The sequence below is a fragment of the Scyliorhinus torazame genome, chromosome 2 (assembly GCF_047496885.1).
Source record: "Scyliorhinus torazame isolate Kashiwa2021f chromosome 2, sScyTor2.1, whole genome shotgun sequence".
NCBI classification, from domain to species: Eukaryota; Metazoa; Chordata; class Chondrichthyes; order Carcharhiniformes; family Scyliorhinidae; genus Scyliorhinus; species Scyliorhinus torazame.
In genome coordinates this window covers 162,923,623-162,950,786 of record NC_092708.1, presented here as the reverse complement: position 1 = coordinate 162,950,786, position 27,164 = coordinate 162,923,623, and the positions used below count along the sequence as shown (strand labels likewise).

Sequence of the window (27,164 nt, the reverse complement as noted above, 5' to 3'; positions counted from 1 at the left end):
ACATTATATTCTGCAGTCTCTCCTTCCTTCCCTATGTACGGTATGCATTGTTTGTCCAGCATGCAAGAAACAATACTTTTCACTGTATACTAATACACGTGACAATAATAAATCAAATCAAATCACAAGTCCCGAAAGACGTGCTGTTAGGTAATTTGGACATTCTGAATTCTCCCTCTGTGTATCTGAACAGGCGCCGGAATGTGGCGACTAGGGGCTTTTCACAATAACTTCATTGCAGTGTTAATGTAAGCCTACTTGTGACAATAAAGATTATTATATTATTATAGAAATCTGAACGTGTTGCTATCAGTCCTCTCTTTACATTTATCTGGAATGACTTTGGTACTCCCTCGGGCCTGGATTGGGGTTTAGTCGTGTCTTGTGGCATATATGCACATACATAATTCCCCTTAGGTCTGGGGTGTTTGTGCATTTTCTTTTGTTTCTGTAAGGATGAGTCTGTTCTTAGTTTCCACATGGGTTCAGATGGGTCTGGTATCCAAAGAGTGGAGACTACAGTAGGTCGGCAGTGCCTTTGGCGCTCCTGGAGTATTGGGAGCTCTATGTTGGTGCACAGCCGACTGCAGAGCAGGTGACTGACCATAATTATTTGTGGTGATTGTTTGCCTGTAGGAGGGGGTGCACCATTTTCTCCTGCTTTTCGGACTTTATTCTGCCTATCCCTCGGTCTCTGGTAGGGCTTTAGGAGTACTAATCCTGCCTAATGGTTGTATCGAGCCGATTGTGCTGTCGTTCTCCCCGTCGACTCTGTACTTATATTAAGCCATTTTTTTCCTTCTTCCTACCTATGTGGCTGTATTATTTTGTAACTTTGTTGTGTAATTCTTTAAAATGCAAAGTTTTGGGTGGCACTGCAGCCTCACGGCGCCGAGAACCCGAGTTCGATCCCGGCCCTGGGTCTCTGTCCGTGTGGAGTTTGCACAGTCTCTCTATGCCTGCATGGGTCTCACCCCCACAATCCAAAGATGTGCAGGGTAGGTGGGTTGACCACGCTAAATTGCCCCTTCATTGGAAACATTTTTTAGAAAATGCAAAATTTCAATAAATATGTTTTGAAATGGGTTAGCTCAGCTGGCTGGACGGCTAGTTTGTGATGCAGCGTACGGCCAACAGCACGGGTTCAATTCCCGTACCGACTGAGTTCATTCATGAATGTCTGCCTTTTCAACCATGCCCCTTGCCTGAGGTGTGATGATCCTCAAAGGGGAAAGCAGCCGATGGTCATCTGGGACTATGGCGACTTTATATAGAGAAAGGAAAATTCACGTGGTCGCAAAGATTTACCAGTCTGATTCCTGGGATGGCGAGACTGACGTATGAGGAGAGATTGAATTTGGTTAGGATTGTACTTGATGGAGTTCAGAAGAATGAGGGGAGTCTCATAGGAACCTTTAAAATTCTAACAGGACTCGACTGAGTAGATGCAGGAAGGATGTTCCCCAGGGTGGGTGTGTCCAGAACCAGGGGTCACAGTCTGAGGATACAGGGTAGGCCATTTAGAACAGAGATGAGGAGCAATTTGTTCAACCAGAGAGTGGCATACCCTATGGAATTCATTACCACAGGAAGTAGTTGAGGCCAAATGATTTCAAGAAGCAGTTAGATCAAGCACTTGGGGCGAAGGAGATCAAAGGGTATGGGGGAAAGTGGGATTAAGCTATTGAGTTGGCTGATCAATGAATGGTGAAGCAGGTTGAAGGGTCGAATGGCCTCCTCCTGTTTCTATTTTCTATTTTTCTATGTTTCTACCACTAGTATACTGTGTAACAGCAGGTCCATACTATTGTTTTATCACTCTAGTTTGAGCATGTTTACAGGAGCAGCTAGTGATAATGAACTAAGTGTTATGGGAGAGGTGTTTTCAGAACCCCAAAATGTGTCATGGAGTTCAACCAACACCCCCCTTTCATGGGTTGTTGCTTTTGAAGCACGCGGCTTGTTCTCCAGGTGTGATATTACAATTATGGACACGTGGGTTTTTTAAACACAAAACAATGTTTATTCCATGAACTCGACTTAACCTTTTAAATAAACATTGGATCACTTAACACCCCTTACTTCAAAGATAACCCCGCAAATAATACATCACTAAATAATCCTTCAGTTATTCCTTTCAACATCCAAGACTTAACACCTTTAAACAGAAACACATCAGGTTAAAGGCATTACTATTATGAGTTTAAATCACCCAAATGATCCAGAGATAGTCTTTCATGGCAGAGATCACAGCAGATCCAGCTCACTGCAAACACAGACACACCCGAGCTCCTTTCCTCAAAACTGAAACTAAAACTGCAAAATGGCTAATCTAAAGCCCAGCTCCACCCACACTCTGACATCACTGCATTTCTTAAAGGTACATTGCATAGACATCCATTTCGTAAAGGCACTCTCACATGACATAAGAACATAAATAATCTCCAAAATGTGATAAAGAGTCCAGCTAAAGTTCCCTAGAATTATACAAGGAATCAGAGATTATTGTTATAAAGTAAGACTTCTAAAAAACAGGGTTTTTTCACTGGGACAGAGTATAGTATGGAGAAAATTCCAGTTCCATTGGGATGGCAGCAGATGACCAGCTAGTCAAACCCAAACAAGCATGGATAGAAATATAGGAGCTGAGCAGCCAGGAGTGTTGTGGTATACTTTTCAGAAGTGTATCTAAACTTACCGTGCATCACCAGACAAGATGTGATGTATTTACCCATTAGGTAGGAGATAGGAGCAGACCAAATGTTATAATCAACCTCCCAGATCTATGTTATAACCTGTCTGAATCCTATTGGTTATCCCATAATATATTTTAGTTCATTCACAACTCAACAATACAAGACAGAGTCAGCAACATGCAGAAAAACATAGGGCTGGATTCTCCGATTTTGAGACTAAGTGCTGGCACCGGCGTGGGAACAGTGGTGTTTTACGACAGCAAAAACGACACAACTACTGCACCGATTCAAAACTCTAAATGGTCTAGCACCATCGCCACATCGAACACAATCAATTCCACGGAAAACGGTGCCAGATTCGCCGGGTCCGTGATTGGATCACATGAGGCTCACACACCGCAGCCGCACTTAAACGATCCATCCCCCGAACACGCTGTCCCAGTCAACAAGATGGCTGGAAGGAGAGCAGCGCCATAGTTCAGGGACACTGACCTGGAAACCATCCAGGGCGGCGTGGATGAGAGAAGGTTGACCCTGTATCCTGGCCTCGGAGGAAGACCGCCAGGCACTGCCGTTCGCCGTGCCTGGGCGCAGGTGGCAGAGGCGGTCAGCGCCATGGGCTACGTCGCTCGGACTGGTATGCAGCGCTGGAAGAAACTCAGGGTGCCCAGAGTGAGTTGGCCGCTCCGTGCCTCCGGCACTAGCCCCTCCCCCCGGCACTAGCCCCTCCCCCCTGCTGGCCCTGGTCCTGACCCTGGCGATAACGTTGTGCGGCCTCCCCGGCCTGCCTGGGCCCCATGTCCTGCTCATCATCCCCCTCCCTTGCATCCTCCTTGTCGGACAAGGACTGCCCTTCCTCCTCATCCTCCTCCTCTAGCACATCGCCCCCTGCTGCGCGCTATTTTCGAGGATGCAGCAGACCACCACGATGCAGGTGACGCTCTCAGCATCATACAGGAGGGCCCCACCAGAGTGGTCCAGGCACCTGAAGCGCATCTTCAGAATGCTGAAACACTGCACTCGTGCCCTCATGCCATGCCTCCTTGGCAGCTCCTCCTCCTCGTCCTGTCGTCCTCCAATCTGCACGACCGCCACCTGTCCCTCTGCAGCCCGTTCCTCTGTAGCCTCGTCCTCTGCTGGCCATTCCGCTGCTGACCGCTCTGCTGCTGCCCGCTCTGCTGCTGCAATTTCCCCCTCCTCTCCGAGCGGCCCCCGCTCACACAGCCGCAGGGCATCACGCAGAGCTGCGACCATCACCACGGTGGCCAGCATTACTGGTTGAACGCCAATCGCCATTGTCTGCAGGGGGGTGGAAGGCCAACATGTTAGCATGGCGCATACTCCCATGCCCAGCCAGCTTCCATGGGCTACACGGTGGCCCCGGTTGGCACTGCGGGCCATACACCTTCGGCGGATTCTCTATCGGTCAGCGGGGAAATCGGGAAATGCGATTGGGTGGAGAATCGGTTCCAACTCCGAAATCGCGACGGGAGTCGATTTGACGCCAAATCGTATTTCTCCGTCACCTCGACAGTTGCATCAATGCATTCCGGAATGCCCGTACAATAAACGGATATCATTGGCAGGCCTGACCCGGTATTCTCCGGGGCCTCCATGATTCTGCATCTCCGATTGATCGAATTCTCAACGGCGTGGTTTACTTGTGCTTTTAACAATCGTGAAACCAGCCTCGTGGCTGCTGAGGGAGAGAAAGGGGGTACAGAAAGTGTCCAACATCGCTATAGTGTGATGACAGTTGTGTCACTGGCCAAGGAGCTTCTGCCAGGACCCGGGGGGAAATAGGGGGGGGGGGGGGGGGGGGTGACCAGGACGTGGGCTGTGAGGTCGAGGTGGACGGGCACGGAGCACCATGGTCACAAGGCAGCCATGCAGCTGCACACACTTCTGACTGCCCACTGTGAATTTAGGGCCTTAGGTCATATGGAGGCCTCCCCCAGGCCACCCCCCAGGTGTCCTCTGGCCCTGGTCGAGCCACCTATGGGATGGGCACGCTCAGTGCAACCAGTGCCATCTTGTTGGCTGGGATGGTGTGTGTGGGGAGTGAAGTGTGTATTTGCGGCTGCAGCTTATCAGCCTCCTGAGTGTCAATCACGGACCTGGCGAATTCCGCACCGTTTCTCATTGGAATTAAATGTGTTCCACATGGCACCGGTGCTAGCCCCTCCACAGTCACTGAATCGGTCCAGGTTCGGCGCAAGTTGTGCTGTTGAATCTGGAGGTAAGTTTATATCATCTACCTGTTCCCAAGCTGCACTATGGTTCCCTCTCTCTCTCTCTCTTTCACGCTCCCGGAATTGAAGGCCGCTGGAACCAGAGGGTAAGTTTATTACACCTACCTGTCCCCAAGCTGCACGTCGGCTCCCTCCTGCACCCGGAAATGAAGGCCGCTGGAACTTGGGGGCAACTTTATATCACCTACCTGTTCCCAAGCAGTACACCAGCTCTCTCTCACTCTCTCTCCCGCTCCCGGAAAATCGCGAGAGGTGGCTCGCGTGCGATAATCCGGGCCCCCACGATACTGCGGCCCGTATGGGCCGAAGTCCCGCCAGCGTGACCATGGTTCTAAGATTGTTTTAAAAAGCGTCAACCAGTTGTACTGGCAGATACTGTGACCGGAGGATGTAGGGGTTTGCGTGAGGGGACCTCAGGATGGCGAGACGGGAACAGCCCGGCATGACAGGGCGGTGCCAACGCCATGGACGTCATGATGGCGCCATGCAGTTGGGCACCCACCCTGGTCGCTGGCTCAGCCCAGGCCTCCCGGCCGTTCAGATGGGTACTATCCCCTCCCCCCCCGCGCACCCCCGTCCCCCACCCAGCCAGTGGCACCCACTGGCGGATAGATCCAGGGCCGCACGCACAGCAGCCCCCCGGTGAGGGCAGTCAAACGGTGGCCCTGGCAGGAGGGACAGGCGACAGGAGTCAGGGCACCGAGGGGGCGGATGGGGGTGGGTGCATGTGTGGCTGGGGCGCGAGCTGCCAACCAGGGCGACCATATAGCCCATGCCACCTGGTTGTGGAGCAGGGTATGCGCCATGATGAAACTTTGTCAATCGCCACCCCCTACAGATCATAATGTTTGTGCATCTTCCAGCGATGTTGGCCGCCGTGGCGGGGGCCACTGCTCTGCATGCAGCCCTGTGGGAGCTGGAGCAGGGGCATCACAGCGAGGAGGCGGAGGCTGCAGCAGAGGAGAGGGCCGCAGAGGGTGAGCTGCCGGCCGCTCAGGCTGGAGGGCCACCCGCCCGGTACGCGCAAGAGGAGGACCACGATGAGGGGGAGCCACTGGACGAGGATGCCAATGAGGAGGAGGAGGGGGAGAGGGGGGAGGAGGAGGAGGTGCCACTTCCACAGAGGCACCCAATGAGGCCTCTTGTGTACCGGCGCCGCATGTCCTTCCAAGGCCTGCCAGACAGGGCATGCAGGAGGAGACTCCAGATGAGCCGGGAAACCATCGCCCATATCTGCCACCTGATGGCACACCTGGCACCACGTGGGACTGAGGGTTGGACATCCTCTCCCTGTGGCCGTCACAGTGACAGTCGCGCTCAACCTCTACCCGATGGGTCGTTCCAGTCTCCGAGTGGGGACTTGTCCGTCATCACCCAGGCATCGGTGCACAGGTGCATACATGCAGTGACGGATGCCCTGTATGATATCGCGGACCGGTAAATTCAGTTCCCTCTGAACCGCGCCCACCAGGATGTCTGGACAGCGGGCTTCGCCGCGGTCACCAGGATACCCGTGGTCCAGGGGGCGATCGAAGGGGTGCACGTCACCATGTGGCCACCATCAGATAACAGGCCAATGTTCATGTATAGGGAGGGGTCCTAGTCCATGAACGTGCAGGTGGTCTGTGACCACCAGGTGAGGATCCTGCACGTCTGAGCCCGGTACCCGGGCAGTGTACATGACTCATTCATATTGGCACAATCGTTCATCCCCGACATGTTCGAGGGACACCCCCACCCGGCTGCGGGGCTGGTTGCTGGGCAACAGGGGTTACCCATTGCAGTCGTGGCTGATGACGCCTATACGGAGGCCACAGATCGACCTGGAGCACCACTACAATGATACCCATTGTGCGACCAGGGGTGCTTTGGGCTGCTGAAGATGCGATTCAGGTGCCTGGACTGCTCTGGTGGGGCCCTCCAGTACCCATCGGAGAGGGTCGGCCGCATTGTTGCGGTATGCTGCGTCCTCCACAATATAGCCCAGCAAAGGGGCAATGTGCTGTAGGGGGAGGGGGGAATCACGACGAAGGTGACCCTCCAGCCTGAGCGGCTGGCAGTTAACCCTCTCCAGATGAGGAGGGTGTCATGATATATAAACACACACATAATGATTTACAGGCAGGCACAGACAAGCAGCTAATGGACGCAGAGAACAGGACATGACCAATAAGCAGGCAGGACACTCAGGGGTGGGATCTGACTATAAAAGAACGAGGCACTGACACTCCGCCTCTTTCCACTGATCAACATCTAGAGAGTCAGTCAAGGATGTTGTTACAATTTCACACCTCCGCCCCGTGGCTAGGAGCTAGTCTGGTTCAGAGTAACCACACTTAAGTTAGCAGAGAGTCGAACTCACAGAGAACGGTGCTAACTGTACTATTAGTTCAATAAACCTGATTGAACTAACTTCAAGATCTGGAGTATCTTTTTGATCTAAGCTGCATCCAGTTGCAGCCAGTGTTATACCAGTGTACCTAACACGACATGATACCAGGGGACTACTAATTTAAGGTGGCTTACCTCAGTCCGTTCCGTGACAACTAGTAACTGTATCCCGGCACCATGGAGAAGGTTCAGGCTCCTCACCAGCTCAGGACCTCCGGCAATCTGGCGGACATTCAAGCAAAAGTTTCTGCTGTACATCGCAGCCTCAGACCTCGAGAGTGCGTCTGATACAAGAACGATTGCGTTTCTCTCAACTGCGGGGGATCAAGCCATCCAACTTTTCAACTCGTTTAACTTCACCGAAGGCCAGGACAAGACAAAGTTTCAGACCATCCTGGACAAGTTTGATAGTCACTGTGAAGTGGACACCAATGAAATCTTCGAGCGCTACATATTCAAACAACATCTTCAAGGTGAAGATGAATCTTTCAATGCCTTCTTAACTAACCTCCGCCTGTCCTGCAACTTTGGTGATAGTGCTGACTCCATGATCAGAGACCAAATCGTGTTTGGAGTTCACTCTGATCCTCTGAGAGAGCAGCTCTTAAAAATCAAGCGTATGACCCTGCCAGTCGCGATTGAAACATGTACAGTGCACGAGCACGCAAAAAAATCAGTATTCCCAATACAAATCGGCTGAAAATGAGAAACTTGCCTCCCACGAGGCCGTGAGTGTGCAGGCCATACCCCGGATGCAGCGCCTCAGCATTGAAGACAGCAGTCACCTCGCATGCTTTTCCCAGAGCCCCACGCATGCGCGATGCGAACGGGATAACGAAGCGGCCGACACCCACACTGCGCAGGTGCAGACGTCTGCCAACCGTACTGTGCATGTGCGACGGCGTACACCGCGTGACGACGCCGACGTCATGACGTGCCCGAACAGTGGCAACGCCCACTTATAGGGACATTGCCCTGCAAGAGGCAGGCGATGTTTAAACTGCAGGAAACCTGGACACTATGCAGCCTTGTACAGGTCTGCACCACCAGTCAGGGGCCAGCGATCCCAATTCCGATGACGGCGCGTTCAGAGTGTGCAACAACGATGACAGGATTCTGATCCTGGCAGCACAACGGATCCAGAGGACGAGTGCCTGGAGTCCGCCTACCGAGTGGGCATCATTATTACACGCGAACATGCCACACCTAACTCATCTCGCATTCAGTCCATCCTCGCTGTGGATTCGGAGGACGAATGGCGTGCGGTGATGCAGGTCAACCGCTGCTCCATCCAGTTAAAGCTGGACACAGGTGCTTCCGCCAACCTCCACTCACAGGCAGACTTCAAACGCATCAAGAAGCCCCCCAAGGTCCTTCCAGCAGCCTGCCAGCTCCTAGACTATAACGGAATGCCATCATGGCACTGGGATCCTGCCATCTACTCGTCTCCAACCGGAGCACCCATGCACGGCTAAGGTTTGAAATTGTCAAGCCGGACAGGGCACCCCTACTGGGCGCGCATGTCTGCAAAAAGCTAAACCTGGTGCAGCGGGTTTATTCAACGACATCCTCCAACGTGGATCTTCAAGCTGGCATTGACGACATCCTCGCTCAGTATCCAGATGTGTTTGACGGGATGGGCACTTTGCCATATCGGTACAAGATCCTACTGCGACCTGATGTCAAGCCAGTGGTCCATACACCACGCCAGGTCCCGGCTCCGCTGAAGGAGCGCCTGAAGGAACAGCTCAAGGAGCTGCAGCAGCAGGGGATCATTTCCAGGGTAACCAAACCAACTGACTGGGTCAGCTTGATGGTGTGTGTTAAAAAACCCTCTGGAGACCTGCGCATCTGCATTGATCCCAAGGATCTCAACCAGAATATAATGCATGAACACTACCCCATCCTGAAGCGGGAGGAACTCACCAGTGAGATGGCACATGCACGGTTTTTCACGAAGTTAGATGCGTCACATGGGTTCTGGCAAATCCAGCTGGATGAGTCCAGCAGAAGGCTCTGCACCTTCAGCACATCGTTTGGCAGGTACTGCTATAACCGTATGCCGTTCGGTATCGGAGATATTTAATCGCATCATGGAGCAGATGATGGAGAGCATCGAAGGGATTCGTGTGTACATGGACGACGTCATCATATGGTCCACGATCCCTGTTGAGCATATTTCCCGTCTCCAGCAGGGTTCCGCCGTGTCCATGCCAATGGCCTGAAGCTGAACAGGGCCAAATGCAGCTTTGGCATGTCGACATTCAAGTTCCTAGGAGACCAGATCTCTCAGCAGGGCATGTGCCCCGACACAGACAAGGTCAAGGCCATCACCGCCATGAAGGTCCCGGAAGACAAGAAGGCGGTGTTGCGCTTCCTGGGCATGGTCAATTTTCTGGGCAAGTTCATCCCAAACATGGCCTCAAACACCACCCCCCTACGAAACCTAGTGAAGAAGTCCACTGCCTTCGAGTGGACGGCGGCCCATCAGGCAGAGTGGTTGGAGCTGAAAGCCAAGATCACCACTGCACCCGTATTGGCATTTTTCGACCCAGACAGGGAAACAAAAATCTCGACAGATGCGAGCCAGGGTGGCATTGGTGCGCTCCTGCTGCAACACGATGACACTTCATCCTGGGCACCGGTTGCCTACGCATCAAGGGCGCCCACCGAACAAAGGTATGCACAAATAGAGAAGGAATGCCTGGGTCTTCTCACTGGCATTCTCAAGTTTCACGACTATGTCTACGGCCTGCCGACATTCACTGTCGAGACGGACCATAGGCCTCTGGTCCACATTATCCACAAGGACCTGAACGACATGACGCCTCGGTTGCAGCGCATCCTCCTCAAACTCAGAAGGGACGACTTTGACCTGGTCTACATGCCTGGCAAGGAGCTCATCATCGCCGATACACTGTACCGCTCCATCACCGTGCCCAGTGAACCACTGAACGTCATCCGGCAAATTGAGTCACAGGTTGAGTCACAGGTGCAGCTGTGTGCTAGCACCCTCCCGGCATCTGATGAGAAGGTGATTCATATCCGTGAGGAGACATCCGAAGACCCCCTCTTGCAGTGTGTTATGCAACACCTAGCCAATGGCTGGCAAAAAGGGCAGTGCCCTCAATTTTACAATGTAAAGGACGGCCTGACGCCGATTGATGGTATCCTCCTCAAGCTGGACCGGATTGTCATTCCACTCAGTCTGCAGAGCTTGGTGCTCCGCCAAATCCATGAGGGATACCTGGGTGTAGAAAAGTGCAGACGCAGAGCCAGGCAGGCTGTCTATTGGCCCGGGATTAGCCAGGATATCGCGAACATGTTCCTTAACTGTGCGACCTGTCAACGCTTCCAGCCAGCGCAGAGCAAAGAGACACTTCAGCAGCATGAAATCGAAACCTTTCCGTGGTCCAAGGTTGGCATCGACCTCTTTCATGCAAATGGTCGTGATTAAGTGTTAATCATTGATTACTTTTCCAATTATCCTGAAGTCGTAAAGCTCTCGGACCTCACATCTCGGACCGTCATCAAGCCTGTAAGGAGATGTTCTCCAGGCATGGTATCCCACTCACTGTCATGAGTGACAATGGCCCATGCTTCAGCAGCCATGAATGGTCTCTGCCCAGTCGTATCAGTTCAAACACGTCACTTCCAGCCCACACTATCCGCAGTCAAACGGAAAAGTTGAGAAAGGGGTGCACATAGCGAAGCAGCTCATCTGCAAGGCTGCGGATTCTGCGCCTGACATTCACCTTGTGCTGCTTGCATACAGGGCGACTCTACTGTCCACTGGCATGTCGCCGGCTCAACTCCTGATGCACATGGACCTGCGAACGCCACTTCCAGCCATACACTTGCCCAACCTGAATCACCTCCCGGTGCTGCAGAAGGTGCAGCAACTCCGAGACCGGCAAAAATAGGGCTATGATGCTCATGCCACCGATTTGCCCGTGTTATCCCCGGCAGACACTGTTCGGGTCAAGATCCCTTATGGAGGCTGGTCAGCTCCAGCTGTCGTTGTTCGACTGGCTGCCCCCGCTCGTATGTTGTACGTCTGATGGTTCTGTTGTGCGACGAAACAGGCGGGCACTGCGCAAAGCTGCCTGCCCGCAACTACATTCTTCTCCGTTTCCTTCTGTTGTTTTGTCACCTCCTGATACCTCGACTCACGAGGCCACCAGTCAGGCTTCAATCCCACCCATCAAGGCGCCGTTGTCCCCACCACCACCTCTCCGGCGATCGACCAAGATCAGACGCAAGTCCCAGAGACTGGACTTATGAACATTTGTTCTGTTTGCTTTGTTCTGTGTTCTCGCATTAGACAGCTGTTTTCACATGTACATATGTTCACATCCACTGCATGTATATATGTTAATATTGGCCTATTCTTGTAAATACGTTCACATATATCATCCAAACATTAAAAAAAGGGGAGATGTCATGATATGCAGACACACACATAATGATATACAGGCAGGCACAGACAAGCAGCTAATGGACACAGAGAACAGGACATGACCAATAAGCAGGTAGGACACTCAGGGGTGGGATCTGACTATAAAGGAACGAGGCACTGACACTCCGCCTCTTTCCACTGATCAACATCTAGAGAGTCAGTCAAGGGTGTTGTTACAATCTCACACCTCCGCCCCGTGGCTAGGAGCTAGTCTGGTTCAGAGTAACCACACTTAAATTAGCAGAGAGTCGAACTCACAGAGAACGGTGCTAACTGTGCTATTAGTTCAATAAACTTGATTGAACTAACTTCAAGGTCTGGAATATCTTTTTGATCTAAGCTGGATTCAGTTGCAGCCAGTGTTATATCAGTGTACCTAACACGACAGAAGGGGGGGGCAATGTACCGGACAAGGGGGCTGGACAGGGATGGGAGGTTGCCCAATGTCACCGGCTGGGCCAACGGGCATGGGAGGAGTCGATAGTAGCACGTTTCACTGACTGGGGGGTGCGGGGGATTGCTGAGCATGGGCACATACACCACGGCATGGCACCACCTCATCACCACTGCCCTCACCCTGCCCACCAGCGACCGCCCTCATCTCCCCCACCACCGACTGCCCTCACCTCCTCCACCACCGACCACCCTCACCTGCCCCACCACCGACCGCCCTCACCTTCCCCACCCATGCACGCATCGGACAGAGCACTGAGGTGCTTTTATACGTGTTACAATGTGTTTAATAAGAGAAATTCTGTACATGTGCCCTAGCCCCTGTCGTGTTATTCACCCTGGGATAACACGGACTGCAACACGATGCAGTTAAATGATCAAGCATACACCAAACGTAGGCATTGGTTCAATAAGATTTATTGAACTTCAGTAATGAAGCACACAGCTGCCTGTGGGTTGACTCTCTACTACTCTAAGTAAACTCACATTAACTATCTAAACCAGGCTAGCTCTGATCCACGTGTAGAAGGTGTTGAATGATTTGTACACCCTGACTGTCACTACAGTTGTCACCAGTGAAAAGAGGCAGAGTGCTGATGCTTCGTGTGTTTTATAGTTGGAAGCCCCCCTCTGGTGTTCTGCCTGGTGATTGGTCGTGTTCTGTTGTGTATGTTGATTGGCTCACCTGGGTGTCTGTCACTGCCTGCTTTTACCTCATGATGTGCATGGGTGCATATTATGACATCCCCCCCCTTTTAAAAAAAAATTGTCGGCTGCTTAGAACATATACGACATATTTACAAAGTAACTACATTCAGCAATTGGTCAGTAATGGCTATGTACATGTAAGGTGTCTAGCGTGCAGAAACATAACAGCATATATACAATGGAACTATTTATATGTCCAGTCATTGAGGCTGTCATCGGATTCTTGTGGACTGCCTGAGAGGTGGAGGCGGGGATGATGGTGTCTTGACAGGTTGGCATCAAGCCAGATTGGTGGCCTCGTGGAGTGAGGTGTCCGGATAAGGCAGAACGACATCTTGGAACGTGAGATCCAGTGGTGGGCAGGCAAGTTTGCGTAGTGCCCTTCTGTTGCGCCGGACAATAGATCCATCAGCCATGCGAACCACAAACGACCTGGGAGCAGCCTGTCGAACAACAATAGCTGGAGCTGACCAGTCTCCACTAGGCAACTTGACGCGAACAGCGTCCTTCGGAGAGAGCACGGGCAGATCAGTAGCATTAGCATCATATGTCAGCTTTTGCCGGGTTCTGATCTGCTGCATCTTTTGCAGCACTGGAAGGTGATCCAGGTCAGGTACATGAATGGTCGAAACAGTCGTCCGCAGGTTACGGTTCATAAGGTGCTGCAGTAATCTTAGGATTGCTACCAGTGTCACGAGCTAGTCAGAGTAGGAATGTCAGGATAGGATGCGTGGCTCGAGAGATGGTGCAAGAGGGAGGAATTCAAATTCCTGGGGCATTGGAATCGGTTCTGGGGGAGGTGGATAGGTTAAGTGAATGGGCTAGGGTCTGGCAGATGGAATACAATGTTGACAAATGTGAGGTTATCCATTGCTGAATAACAGCAAAAGGGATTATTATTTAAATAATAAAATATTAAAACATGCTGCTGTGCAGAGAGACCTGGGTGTGCTAGTGCATGGGTCGCAAAAAGTTGGTTTACAGGTTAAACAGGTGATTAAGAAGGCAAATGGAATTTTGTCCTTCATTTCTAGAGGGATGGAGTTTAAGACTAGGGAGGTTATGCTGCAATTGTATCAGGTGTTAGTGAGGCCACACCTGGAGTATTGTGTTCAGTTTTGGTCTTACCTGAGAAAGGACGTACTGGTGTGGGAGTGTATGCAGAGGAGATTCACTAGGTTAATCCCTGAGCTGAAGGGGTTGGATTACAAGGAGAGGTTGAGTAGACTGGGACTGTACTCGTTGGAATTTAGAAGGATGAGGGGGATCTTATAGAAACATATAAAATTATGCAGGGAATAGATAGGATAGATGCGGGCAGGTTGTTTCCACTGGTGGGTGAAAGCAGAACTAGGGGGCATAGCCTCAAAATCAAGGGAAGTAGATTTAGGACTGAGTTTAGGAGGAACTTCTTCACCCAAAGGGTTGTGAATCTATGGAATTCCTTGCCCAGTGAAGCTGTTGAGGCTCCTTCATTAAATGTTTTTAAGATAAAGATAGATCGTTTTTTGAAGAATAAAGGGATTAAGGGTTATGGTGTTTGGGCCGGAAAGTGGAGCTGAGTCCATAAAAGATCAGCCATGATCTCATTGAATGGTGGAGCAGGCTCGAGGGGCGAGATGGCCTACTCCTGCTCCTCGTTCTTCTGTTCTTATGTTCTTATGTGCCGGAGACATACCGTTGGACAGAGGGGTTACCCTGTACGCCAGAAGAGCAAGACTAAAGTCCGAAGCTGAGTCCGCAGCCTTACAGAGCATCTGCTTCACGATATGGACCCCATTTCCGACCTTCCCATTAGATTGCGGTGATGCGGGCTCGAGGTGATGTGCTGGAAGTGTATTGCTTTGCGAAGTTGGACCATTCTTGACTACAGAAACAGGGACTGTTGTCGCTCATAACCGTGAGCGGGATTCCATGCCTGGAAAATGCCTCCTTGCCGGCCTTTATGACAGTCCTGGATGTTAGGTCAGACAGTTTCACTGCCTCGCGGTAACTGGAGAGGTCATCAATTATCAGGACGCAGTCACGCCTGTTGGCGTGAAAAAGGTCAACTCTGACCTTAGACCACGGAGAGGTCACGATCTTGTGCTGCTGGAGCGTTTCTTTGGGCTGAGCAGGCTGGAAGTGCTGGCAGTCACGCAATTGAGGACCATGTTTGATATATCCTCATTGATGCTGGGCCAATAGATAGCCTGCCAGGCCCTGCGCCTGCACGTCTCAATACCGAGGTGTCCCTCGTGTATCTGCGTGAGCACCAAGCTCTGGAGACTGCGCGGAATGACGATGCAATCCAATTTCAGGAGCATCCCCTCGACAACAGTTAGGTCATCCTTTACATTATAGTATTGGGGGCATTGCCCTTTCTGCCAGCCATTTGTGAGGTAATGTATGGCCCGTTATTGCAGAGGGTCCTTGGCGGTCTCTTCTCGAATGATGACGAGTCATTCGTCGGATGTCGGGAGGGTGCTGGCACACAGTTGCACTGCGCCTCAATGTCGTGTATGAAGTCTACCTGCTCACATGGCGAGGTGATGGCACGCGACGAGGCATCCGCGATGATTAGCTCCTTTCCAGGTGTATAAAGCAGTTCAAAATCATACCTGCAGAGTCGAAGGAGAATCCGCTGGAGCCTGGGTGTCATGTCATTTCAGTCCTTGTGTATAATGTGCACTAGGGATCTGTGGTCCGTCTCCACTGTAAAGGGCGGGAGACCATAGACAAAATCGTGGAATTTCACGATGCCAGTGAGAAGGCCCAGGCAGTCTTTCTCTATTTGAACATATCGTTGCTCAGTGGGGGTCATGGCCCTTGACGCGAAGGCCCCTGGGGCCCAGGACGAGGTGTCGACCTTCTGGAGGAGCACCGCCCCAATGCCGTCCTGGCTGGTGTCTGTGGAGATTTTAGTCTCCCTCGCTGGGTCATAAAAAGCTACAACAGTGTGGTGCGGTGGTTTGCTTCGCTTTCAACTCAAGTCACTCTGCTTGATGTGTGGGTAGCCACTGGAAAGCGGTGGACTTCACCAGGTGTCTGAGGGCCGTGGTGTGTGACGTGAGGTTGGGAATGAACTTCCCCCAAAAATTTACCATCCCCAGGAAGCGGAGGACCACCTTCTTGTCCACTGGGGTCTTCATTGTGTTGATGGCCTTGACTTTGTCCGAGTCTGGTTGCACGCCCTGCTGGGAGATCTGATCACCCAGAAACTTAATTGACGACATGCCAAAGGAGCATTTGGTTTTATTTAATTTCAGGCCGTTGGCATGTATGCGCCTGAAGACTTGTTGCAGACGGGAAACATGTTCCTCCGGGGTCATGGACTATATGATGACATCGTCAACATAAACCCACACACCGTCAATGCCCTCTAGCATTTGCTCCATTATTCGATGAAAGGTTTCAGAGGCTGAAACAATACCAAACGGCATGCGGTTGTAGCAATATCTGCCGAAGGGTGTATTAAACGTGCAGAGCTTCCTGCTGGACTCGTCCAGTTGTATCTGCCAGAAGCCACACGATGCATCCAGCTTTGTAAAGAATTTGGCATGTGCCATCTCACTCGTCAGCTCCTCCCACTTTGGGATCGGGTAGTGTTCCCTCATAATGTTGTGGTTCAGATCCTTGGGATCGATACAAATGCGCAGTTCTCCAGAGGGCTGCTTGACACAGACCATCGAGCTGACCCAGTCAGTTGGTTCCGTCACCTTGGTTATTATTCCCTGATCTTGGAGCTCCTGCAGCTGCGCCTTTAGACGGTCTTTTCGGGACGCCGGCACCCGGCGTGGCGCATGGATGACAGGCGTGGCATCAGGCCTGAGCAGAATTTTATAGCGGTAGGGCAGCGTACCCATCCCACTGATCACATCCGGGTATTGCAATAGTAGCTCCTCAATGTCGGCCTGAAGAGTGGTGTTGGCAGACGACATGGCATGGACACGCTGGACGAGATGGAGCAGCTTGCATGCATGGGCACCAAGCAGAGAAACCTTGCCGGGCTTGACGATCTCAAACCGCAAAGTGGCCTTGATGTATACATGCAGGTGACAGGACCCTAACGCAGTGATGGCATTTCCATTGTAATCGAGCAACTGGCAGGCTGGAGGAAGAATTGTTGGCTGCCTTTGGGTACGAGCAAGATCTGCTCGGGATATTAGACTGGCCGAAGCACCGGTGTCCAGCTTGAACCGGATGCTACAATCGTTGACTTGTACTGTGGCACGCCACCCGTCCGCATAATCCACATTGAGGATGGTGTGTGTGTTGCTGAATGCGAGGAGGCCCTGTCATGCATGGTGATGATGCCCACTCAATATGGGGACTCTGGGCCGTTGTCCTCTGGATCCGTGGCGGGATCAGGTTCCAAATCCAGCAGCCCTTGCTGCACACTTCGAACGCGTCTGCGTTGGAACTGGGATCGCTGGCCCCCTATCGGAGGTGCAGACCTGCACAAAGCCGCATAATGGCCAAGCTTCTTGCAGTTGAGACATCGCCTGCCTCTTGCAGGGCATTGCCGCTTTAAATGGGCAGTGCCGCAGTCGGGGCACGTCATCATGTAGACGTCATGACGCTTGGTGCGTCGTCGCACATGCGCAGTGCGCTCAGCCGGCGCTCGCACCTGCGCAGTGTAGTCTTTGGCCACTTCATTCTCCCGCCTGTAGTGCGCATGCATGGGACCCCTGGAAAAGCATGCAAAATGGCCGCCTTCATCGATGCTCAGGCGCCGCATTCAGGCGATGACCTGTACACTATCAGCCTCGTGGGAGGCAAGTTGGTCCTGCTCTGCCGACTTAAGGTGGGAATAGCGACTTTTCGCCTGCTCGTGGACTTTGCACGTCTCGATGGCCACTGGCAGGATCATATTTTTTATTTTTAGGAGCTGCTCCCGCAGGGCGTTGGAGTGGACGCCAAACACGATCTGATCCCTGATGAGGAAGTCAGCGGTGTCACCGTAGTTGCAGGATTGCGCTAGAATGCGAAGATGAGGGAGAAAAGACTGGAAAGGCTCATCCTTACCCTGAAGGCGCTGCTGGAAGACATAACGCTCGAAGCTTTCGTTCGTCTCGACCTCACAGTGACTGTCTAATTTGGCTAAGACGGTCTGGAACTTGGTCTTGTCCTCACCGTTGGCAAAAGTGAGCAAATTGAAGATTTGGATGACCTGGTCCCCCGCAGTCGACAGTAGCAGCACAATTTTTTGGGCATCGAGCCCTCAATGTATAGACTGAATTTCTGCTTGAAGACCCGCCAGTTGATGCCAAGGTTCCCGGAGATCCGGAGCTGCGGAGGTGCCTGGATCTTTTCCATGCCGCTGGAAGGCAGTTGCTGGTCGTCAGTGAATTTTTGAAGGTAAATGACTTAGAAGCAGTAGCCAGTTCTGGTATCATGTTGTGTTAGTCACCCTGGGGTAACACGGACTGCAACACGATGCAGTTAAATGATCAAGCATACACAAAACGTAGGCGTTGGTTTAATAAGATTTATTGAACTTCAGTAACGAAGCACACAGCTGCCTGTGGGTTGACTCTCTACTACTCTAAGTAAACTAACATTAACTATCTGGACCAGGCTAGCACTGATCCACGTGTAGAAGGTGTTGAATGATTTGTACACCCTGACTGTCACTACAGTTGTCACCAGTGGAAAGAGGCAGAGTGCTGATGCCTCGTGTGTTTTATAGTTGGAAGCCCCCCTCTGGTGTTCTGTCTGGTGATTGGTCATGTTCTATTCTGCATGTTGATTGGCTCACCTAGGTGTCTGTCACTGCCTGCTTTTACCTCATGATGTGCATGAGTGCATATTATGACAGCCCCAATAACTAAGCTGTGCCCTGCACCCGTGCCAACTTACTAGGTATCTACCTTTCTGGCCTTACACGTCTCGGTGTTTCCCCAGACGGTACAGCAGAAGTGGAGGTGGACTACTGTGACTCCCGCCCTTCGACTAGGGTCCCCGTTGGTGCTCGTTTCCTGGGACAGCCCGGCCTGGATGGGCCAGGCTGCGCTTCAGGCAACCAGGATGGCATGCTGCCACCCTGTTCTGCCCGCTGCCCACCAGATGCATCAGGGATGGTAGGTGTGGAGTCCAAGGTGCCACAGTTCCGGGACCTCTCCTGCAGGGGGACCCAGAACGGGCCCCAGCACCTCCTCCTCCCTCAGGGTGCCCGATGGCTCCCGGGCTTCGCTGTGGGATGTGGGTGCAAGGATCCACCACCCGAGGCACCCCCGGCACATGGCGCTGCCAGTCCTGGAGGCCCACTCTGGTATCGACCAGGCTCCTCAAGTTTGCAGTCATGGAGCTCAGGGACTGGGCCATCCCTGTCTGAGTCTGGGCGATGCTGGCCAGCACCTGGGCAATGGCGCCGATGCTCTGAGCGATGGCCTGCTGAGACTGGGCCACGGTGCTGAGCGCTGCTGCAATCTGCTGCTGGCCCTGGCTCATGGCTACCTGTGAGAGGGCAGCCCTGTCCTGGGCCATGGACGCCACGTGCACAGAATGCCCCAGGCCTTGCATGCACCGACCCATGTCTGACACCGTCGCCCCCATTGCCTCCACCGCGGACACCACCCGTGCGGTTTCGGCCTGGGTGCCAAGCATAACCGGCACCAGTCCCTGCTCCTGCACGCGTTTGGACTCCTCCACCTGCGTCTACAGGTGCTGGATGCCGGCCGTCATCCCTTTCTCTCGTCCCTGGGTCTCTGACTGCATCGGGTCACTGGGTGGGAGTGGGTATTCCAGGAACCCAGAACCCATCTGGGCGGCAGCTGTTTGCTGAGACCGGTCTGTCCTCCGACTGTCCGGCCCCTTGGCTGCTTCTACCTCCACCTGCTGTACCGGGACGGCTGTGTGGTGCTCACCAGTGAGTGTCCCAGAAGCCTCATCACTAAAGTGCCCAACCGAGGTGAGAGTCACTGCGATGGTGGAGGTTGCAGGGGATAGAGTGGCGTAAAGTCGATGTCCTCATCGGTCCCGAAGTCCAGGGTCCCCTGGGGCGTGGTGTGTTGTGTCAGTCCCCTGTGTGCTGTTCCCCTAGGTTGTGGTGTCCTGTCTGTCTGTCCCCTGTGTTTCCGTCCCCTGGTTCGTGATTTCCTGGCTCGACTTGGCTGGAGGGCTGTTGTTATGGCTGCCCTCCCCGTCGGTGCTTGAGTCCCTGGGGGGTGGCCGCCCTGGCACTAGCTGGGGGTGGGGTGCGCCTGATGGGCCGGGTCCATCGTCGAGTGGTCCTGCAAGACACAATACAGCATGTATGGTTAGACAGGTGGACGGGTGGTGAGGGGGTGGATTGCGCAGTGGAGTGAGGAGTGGGGTGTGGGGTGAGGGGTGGGGTGAGGGGTGGGGTGAGGGGGTGGATTGCGGAGTGGAGTGAGGGGTGGGGTGAAGGGGTGGGGTGAGGGGTGGGGTGAGGAGGTGGGGTGAGGGGTGAGGTGAAGGGGTGGGGTGAGGGGGTGGATTGCAGAGTGGAGTGAGGGGTGGGGTGAGGGGCTGGATTGCAGAGTGGAGTGGGGGGTGGGGTGAAGGGATGGGTTGCGGGGTTGGGTGAGGGGGTGGATTGCGGAGTGGAGTGAGGGGTGGGGTGAGGAGTGGGGTGATGTGAGGGGGTGGATTGTGGGGTGGAGTTAGGGGTGGGGTGAGGGGTTGAGGTAGGGGTGGAGTGAGGGGCTGGGGTCAGGCAGGCGGGTCTCACTTGGTGGTGCGCTCCTGATCTCGGCATGGACAACCTCCCGGTCTTCAGGTACGCCAGCGACGTCCAGTCCAGTGCAATTCAGGTGCACACCTTCCGGTTTTCTCCTACTCTTTACGGTTATGGGCGCTCTTGTCCTTGTGGGGGGGGGGGGGGGGGGCATACAAACATCAGCAGTGTTAGGCGGTCCGACGCATGCAGCCCAGCAGTTGGGTCTGTGATGATCTAGGTGCATAGGGCACACAGCCAATGCGGCTGACATTGGTGGGTGCAGCCATGTGGGTCACAGCGGGGGTTGTATCGTCCCCCTGGGGAGGGGGGGGGGCAGTGTCACATGTGTGGGGGGTAGGGGGGTTGGTGCCATGGGCAGAGTGCTGGGTACTCACCCTCGCTGCCCTGAGTAGATCGTTCAGCTTCTTGCGACACTGCTCGCCTGGGTGTCGGCCCGACTGTGCTGACGGCCTTGCCCACCTCCCTCCACATACGCAGGACGATGTTGCGTGCGGTCCTGCGGCTGGGTCCGGGTTACAGAAGCCCCCTCCTCTGCTCCACGACGTCCAGGAGTGTGTCGAAGTCGCCCTCCCTGAACCTTGGCGTTGCGCGGCAGACGGCCACCTTGCAAGCCTCGGCTGTGTTTTGGGGGGGTCGCGTTTATTTCAGTGCACCGCGGCGCGTGTCAATGACACTGGTCTGGGGCCGCTCCCCCGTGCTTCCCGTGGCGCCCGTGCTGGCCCTTTGTGGGCCGCAGAATCGCTGGGCTATGGGGCCCATTGATGCCGACGTGAAACGCACCGGTGCTTACGCCGGCATCAACACTTCGCCGGAATTTCGGAGAATCCCGCCCAAGGTATGAATACAACACCCGACTAAGGGAACATGGAATTCAGCAGAAATCATTCATATTTGTCCAGAAGCTTGATTCTATCAAAAACAAATAACCAATGTCATGACATTGCGAAGAAACCTAAAAACAAATCAGGGAAGAACCAGAACAAGAAACACCAAGTAACCCCATCACAAGTAGAACACCAAATAAGAGAGAATCCAAGTACAACACTCCTATAGAAAACCAGAATTCTGAAACATTCAGCGATCTCAAGTCAACTTCAGTTACCGAGTCTGGGCACATCCGTTTTCTTTTGAAGTAATTGTCATAATATTCACCAGTATATCATGGTGCAGACACACACACACACACTGATGGACATGCAGTGGGACCAATCAGCATACACAACACCGCAGCCAATCACCAGTGAGAGCACACACACTATAAAGACAGGGGGCAGGAGAGTTCCCGCTCATTCTAGTAGCAGCCAGCTCGGAGCACAGAGCTCACAGCCTGCAACACAGACATTCACCATGTGCTGAGTGCATCACCTGGTTAGGACTAGGCAAGGGTCAACAGTAAAAGCTGGTATTGCATTTACCCACAGTTCAAGTATGTTAATATAGTTAACCTTATAATAAAATAGAGTTGCACCACTTCCAGTGTTGGTGACCTGTTTGTGATCCAGAACACCCACCACATCAGTAATGTAAAGGGTTCTGATTATTTAAGCTTACAACTTTAAATTAGAGAAATTGGAGGATGTTGTGGTATAACTTTAAGGGATATATCTAAACTGTTGTGCATCACATGTGAGGTAAATACTCATGTAATGATCAGACAGAAGATAGAAGTAGACCTAGAGACCAGGCATTTAGACTAACCTTCAGATATTGTTGTATATAATCTCATCGCTCCAAAAAATAAGAACCCACCAAATGGAGTTATCAACCCTCCTCATGTGGTTGATGTATTTGTGTGAGGCAGAAGGAACAACAGGAAGGAGAATACCAGATTGAGTCAATTAATTTTCCATACCATGACCTAATATAATGACAGGTCCTGTGAGATGATAAGAGCATACAAGGAAAGGTCTTTAGAAGTTGAAAGGTTTATTGGGTGTCTAAGGCAGGCTCATGAGGAGCATCTCTGTTTTGTTTGTCATGAGCTTCCCTCACACATTTCTCATTGCCCCTTACCTGCAGTCTCTAAGGGACTTCAGCCTGTTGTGCCTGGTCATCATCCCCCTCCATACCCTTATCCTTAGAGGAGGTTCCGAAATCTAGAATGTCCTCATTATGTAAGGATTCTCCCCTTGGGAGCACCCATTTGTGCAAAGCATAGCTCACCTCCACTGGATTTATCAAGACATCTGCTGAAGGCCTATGGCCTGCACTATGGTTTTACGGATCAGTGTGAAACTATATATTGGCTGGCCCTCAAGGCAGCACGGTAGTGCAGTGGGTTAGCACTCCTGCCTCACGGCGCCGAGGTCCCAGGTTCGATCCTGGCTCTGGGTCACTGTCCATGGAGTTTGCAACATTCTCCCCGTGTTTGCGTGGGTTTCGCCCCCACAACCCAAAGATGTGCAGGGTAGGTGGATTGGCCACGCTAAATTGCCACTTAATTGGAAAAAATGAATTGGGTACTCTAAATCTATTAAAACAAAATATTGACTGGCCCTCTTGGATATAGTATTGGAGATCATTTTGATGCACACAGCGATGGGCCACAGACAGACATCTCACAGATATCTACAGAATATCCCTGGAATAATCTGGAGGTGTAGAAATTAAAGCCCACAGTAAAACTTCAATGCTGCAGTCAATGACCAGACTGAGAGACATAGACCAGGATTCTCCGGGGCCGCCTGCTAGATATGATGGTCTGCTGAAACCCATGTCGAACTAAAATCAGGATTCACGCCAGATGTCAAACCGGTCAGTGGTTTCCTGACCCTCCCAGTTGGCCATAACAGGTTTCCCAACGTCCCAGATGAGCTTTCCCCCCGACCCAGTGAGAACATGAAAACAGCTCAATAGAGCTGCTTAGCATCTAATTGCTGGTCAGGATGCCCGATTCACCTGCCATCTGGAATACTCCAATCATCCCAACCGAGAGTCCCCCTGGCATAAATTGGTGCAAGTCCTAAAGAACGTGAACTTGGCACAATGCAGTCTGAGGGGTGGCAAGGGGGTGAGTATCCTCCCAACAATTGCCTCCAGGGTGCCAAGGATGGGGTCCTTCATAGGAGGTGAAGGTCAGGGGGGGCTTGTTCTGGGTTGGAGAGATTCAGGTCGGGGGTCTTTCGTGGGATGGGGCTCGTTTGGCTGCGCTGCCCATCTGCAAATTTAAAACCCTTTAAACAGTCACTCAGCACCTAAAAATTAAAGTTTTCTCATAATAAAGTGAATGTGTCCCCATCTGTACCCCTAAACCCGTTAAACAGTCACTCAGTATCGTAAAACAAAATAGGGAGTCGATTAGTTCAGTTGGCTGTGTGGCCACCTAAAATGGCGTCCGGCAAGGGACGCTGGGAAAAGTGGCGAAGTACAGGGACAGACAGGCAGCAACTCGCAAACAAACAAAAAGCTGCAGCCCAGACATTTGCTAACAGCCCAGGAAAAAGGCCATTAAGAGGCCATCCAAGGACAATGGGCTTGAAATGTAGATTGACATGGTGTGGGAATCATAATAGCACAGTGTTTAGCACTGTTGCTTCTCAGCGCCAGTGTCCCAGGTTCAATTCCCGCTTGGGTCACTGTCTGTGCAGAGTCTGCACATTCGCCCCGTGTCTGCGTAGGTTTCCTCCAGGTGCTCAGGCTTCCTCTCATACGTCCCAAAAGATGTGCTGTTGGTGTATTGGACATTCTGAATTCTTCCTCTGTGTACTCGAACAGGTGCCAGCGACTAGGAGCTTTTCACAGTAACTTCATTGCAGTCAATGTAAGCCTACTTGTGACAATAAAGATTATTATTATGTTGCAGACTTGGTGGCATCTGTTTCCTTAGTTGGAAAGGCCTACATGCCTCGGACACCAACGGACATGGCCGGTAAGGACACGTCCCACCACCAAGGTGGCGGATCATATTTGGACATTATCGATCAGGGTGATCAAGCCCTGATCGATTGATTGGACATTCACCTGGGACCGCTCAAAAGGACACAAAAACTTCTGGGGATAAAAGGTGCTGCGCAACCCATCACTCGCTCTCTCGACAGCAACCAACAACACAGTGACCCTTCACCGGCTGAAGAGGAAGACCATTATATAGCTATTGATAGAAGGACCAAAGCCAAGGACATTGACGACCAGCAACTGACTTTCAACACTGCCAGACAGCGGACTGCAGATAAAGCCATATCTGCCCGGTACTTGCTAGTCACTTGAAAGTTCAGTTAAGGTCTTGGATGCACTGACTTATAGTTCAACCTGCATGTGTGTAACAATTGTGCAACAGTAAATAAATTATATTATTGTATGAAACAACTTGTGGCCATTTGTCCATTGTATATGGGTTAAAGACACACTGTGGTTTAGACACAACAGCTGGACAGCTGGTTTGTGTTGTGGAGCTGAGGTTATTAAAGGCCCTGCCTTTTTTGCCTTGTCCCTCACCTGAGGTGTGGTGACCCTCAGGTTAAATCACCACCAGTCATCTCCCCCTCAAGAGGCGAGAGCAGCCTATGGTTCTCGGGGACTATGGCGATTTTCATTTCATCTCAAAAATACACAACTCTCATAATAAAATGAGTGTTCCCATCTGTACCCCTAAACCCTTTAAAAGTCTGTCAACGTGCCATGTTCAAATGTCTGTGAGATTAAGGTAAAAGTAATCCCTTTAATGTGTCGAAACTTCTGAACTAGTTTTATCACGGCCAATTTCAAATCCCTTTCAAGGAGAGAAGCTTGTGCGAATGCCGAGATGGCTAAAAGGTTTGAACTGCAGTATTTGCATTCAATTTCACACACCATTGCCTGCAAAAGGTGTTTAGATTGACAGGTCGAGGCAGTTTCAATGGGGATATTCAGATTGTTTATTTATATAGCTCTGCAGTGATCCATTAACTCAGGGGAGCAGGTGTTTTCCTAACCACAGTTTTTTTTAAGAGACGTCTTCTTTGTTCCCAAGTGTGTCCCAGAAAGAACAGCTGTGGGGCTGAAGGGGGCACTGAGTTGGGGGGAGCCTTTGCGAGCAATTAGGGTGGGGGGGGGTGCCTTGTCAATGATTTACAGGGAGGCTGCAGCATACTTTTGAGATAGGGGTGCCCTTTAAACATGGTGCCTCAATCTCTGAGGTGTGGTACCTGTCAGAGAGATTAGGTCTTGCTCCTCTCAGTCCCTTGCAGAGACTGGTGTGCCATGGTATGGTACTGAAAACCCGTTTGAGGCAACAATAATTTCAACATGCCATTAAATGGCATGTCGGGGCAGCTCCTAGCGCTAGCGGAAATCACTCTTGTTCTCCTGCTGGTGGGATCACTTAGTCGCCCATTGCGAGAATCTCACCCATAGTCTTCAACAACGTTGCCCCAAAATTTGCAGGGAGCAAAGATTTTGATGGTAGACCCTCTCTGATGGGTGCCATTTGCTTCCATGAAGAGCCTGCATGCCCTTCTGCACCCTTTTCATCTGTGTCCTTTGAAGCCTCATGATACCTGTACCTCTCTGCTGCCAACTTCAGCCAAGTAAGAAGGCTTACAACACCAGGTTAAAGTCCAACAGGTTTGTTTCTATGTCACTAGCTTTCGGAGCGCTGCTCCTTCCTCAGGTGAATGGAAGCGCTGCTCCGAAAGCTAGTGACATCGAAACAAACCTGTTGGACTTTAACCTGGTGTTGTAAGACTTCTTACTGTGCTCACCCCAGTCCAACACTGGCATCTCCACATCATGGCTAACTTCAGCCAAGGCTGACCTTCAGGTATGCCTTCACCTCCTCTTAGCTGGCGAGGCTCTGAGGCTCCTGTGCCCCTCGCAAAATGGAAAAGCACTGGTAAAATCCCAACTAATTGCCTGTTTAACAGGTTCACATCACGTTATAACCCACACAAGGCCTACAAAGTTGAAGTTAAAGGGGTGGGGAACCCTAAATCATCCACAGTTACGTTCTGCATAAAGTGGACCAGATATGGTCCCGACAGTTCAGACACGGTTGGGATCTATTGCAAATACTAGTGTGTGTTAATAAACCAGGTTTTCTTAAATCTCCTCATTTGTGCTTTATAAAACTTATCGTCCCACTGCCTTCAAGCACGGCCTCATTCTGCCAGCCCGGCTGCTTCAGGGAGTATCCCCCAGCAGCTTAAACACAGAATTTCCTTCCTGGTATCTTTTGCTGCCATTTCTACCCTCTCCAACCTCCCAGCTTGTCTCTAATGAACTAACAAAATCCCAGCCTTGATTGGATTATGGAAACCGCCTTTTAATTGTGAACACACATTAAAACAATTAACAAAGTAAATATCAAAAACATGTTTGTCTAAATTTTCTCTTTTGATATTTTTCTGAAGATATTATTAACCCATTTATTTTGAGACGGATTTTAAATAAAAGCATATGTACACGAGTATCGCATAGTTCAGTTTTGGACCCATTATTATGAGTATTTTTAATGTATATTAAGTATTTCTAATCATCTAACTACCTGTCGTAGCAAGGTTGTTTCTTGTGTTTGAAATGATTTGTTTCGTCTTTCATATGAAGCT

General features: G+C 51.6%; 1 long non-coding RNA gene across 4 annotated transcripts in view; it reads left to right on the top strand.

Moving 5' to 3' along the window:
- Nucleotides 1-24,932, top strand: part of LOC140393038 (uncharacterized) — a 76,047-nt gene extending 51,115 nt beyond the window's left edge. For all 4 annotated transcript variants that reach the window (XR_011935475.1, XR_011935471.1, XR_011935477.1 and 1 more), the window contains exon 4: nucleotides 24,446-24,932. This is a non-coding gene — a long non-coding RNA (uncharacterized lncRNA). The remainder of the gene's footprint in view (nucleotides 1-24,445) is intronic.
- The last annotated feature ends 2,232 nt before the right edge of the window (nucleotides 24,933-27,164 follow it).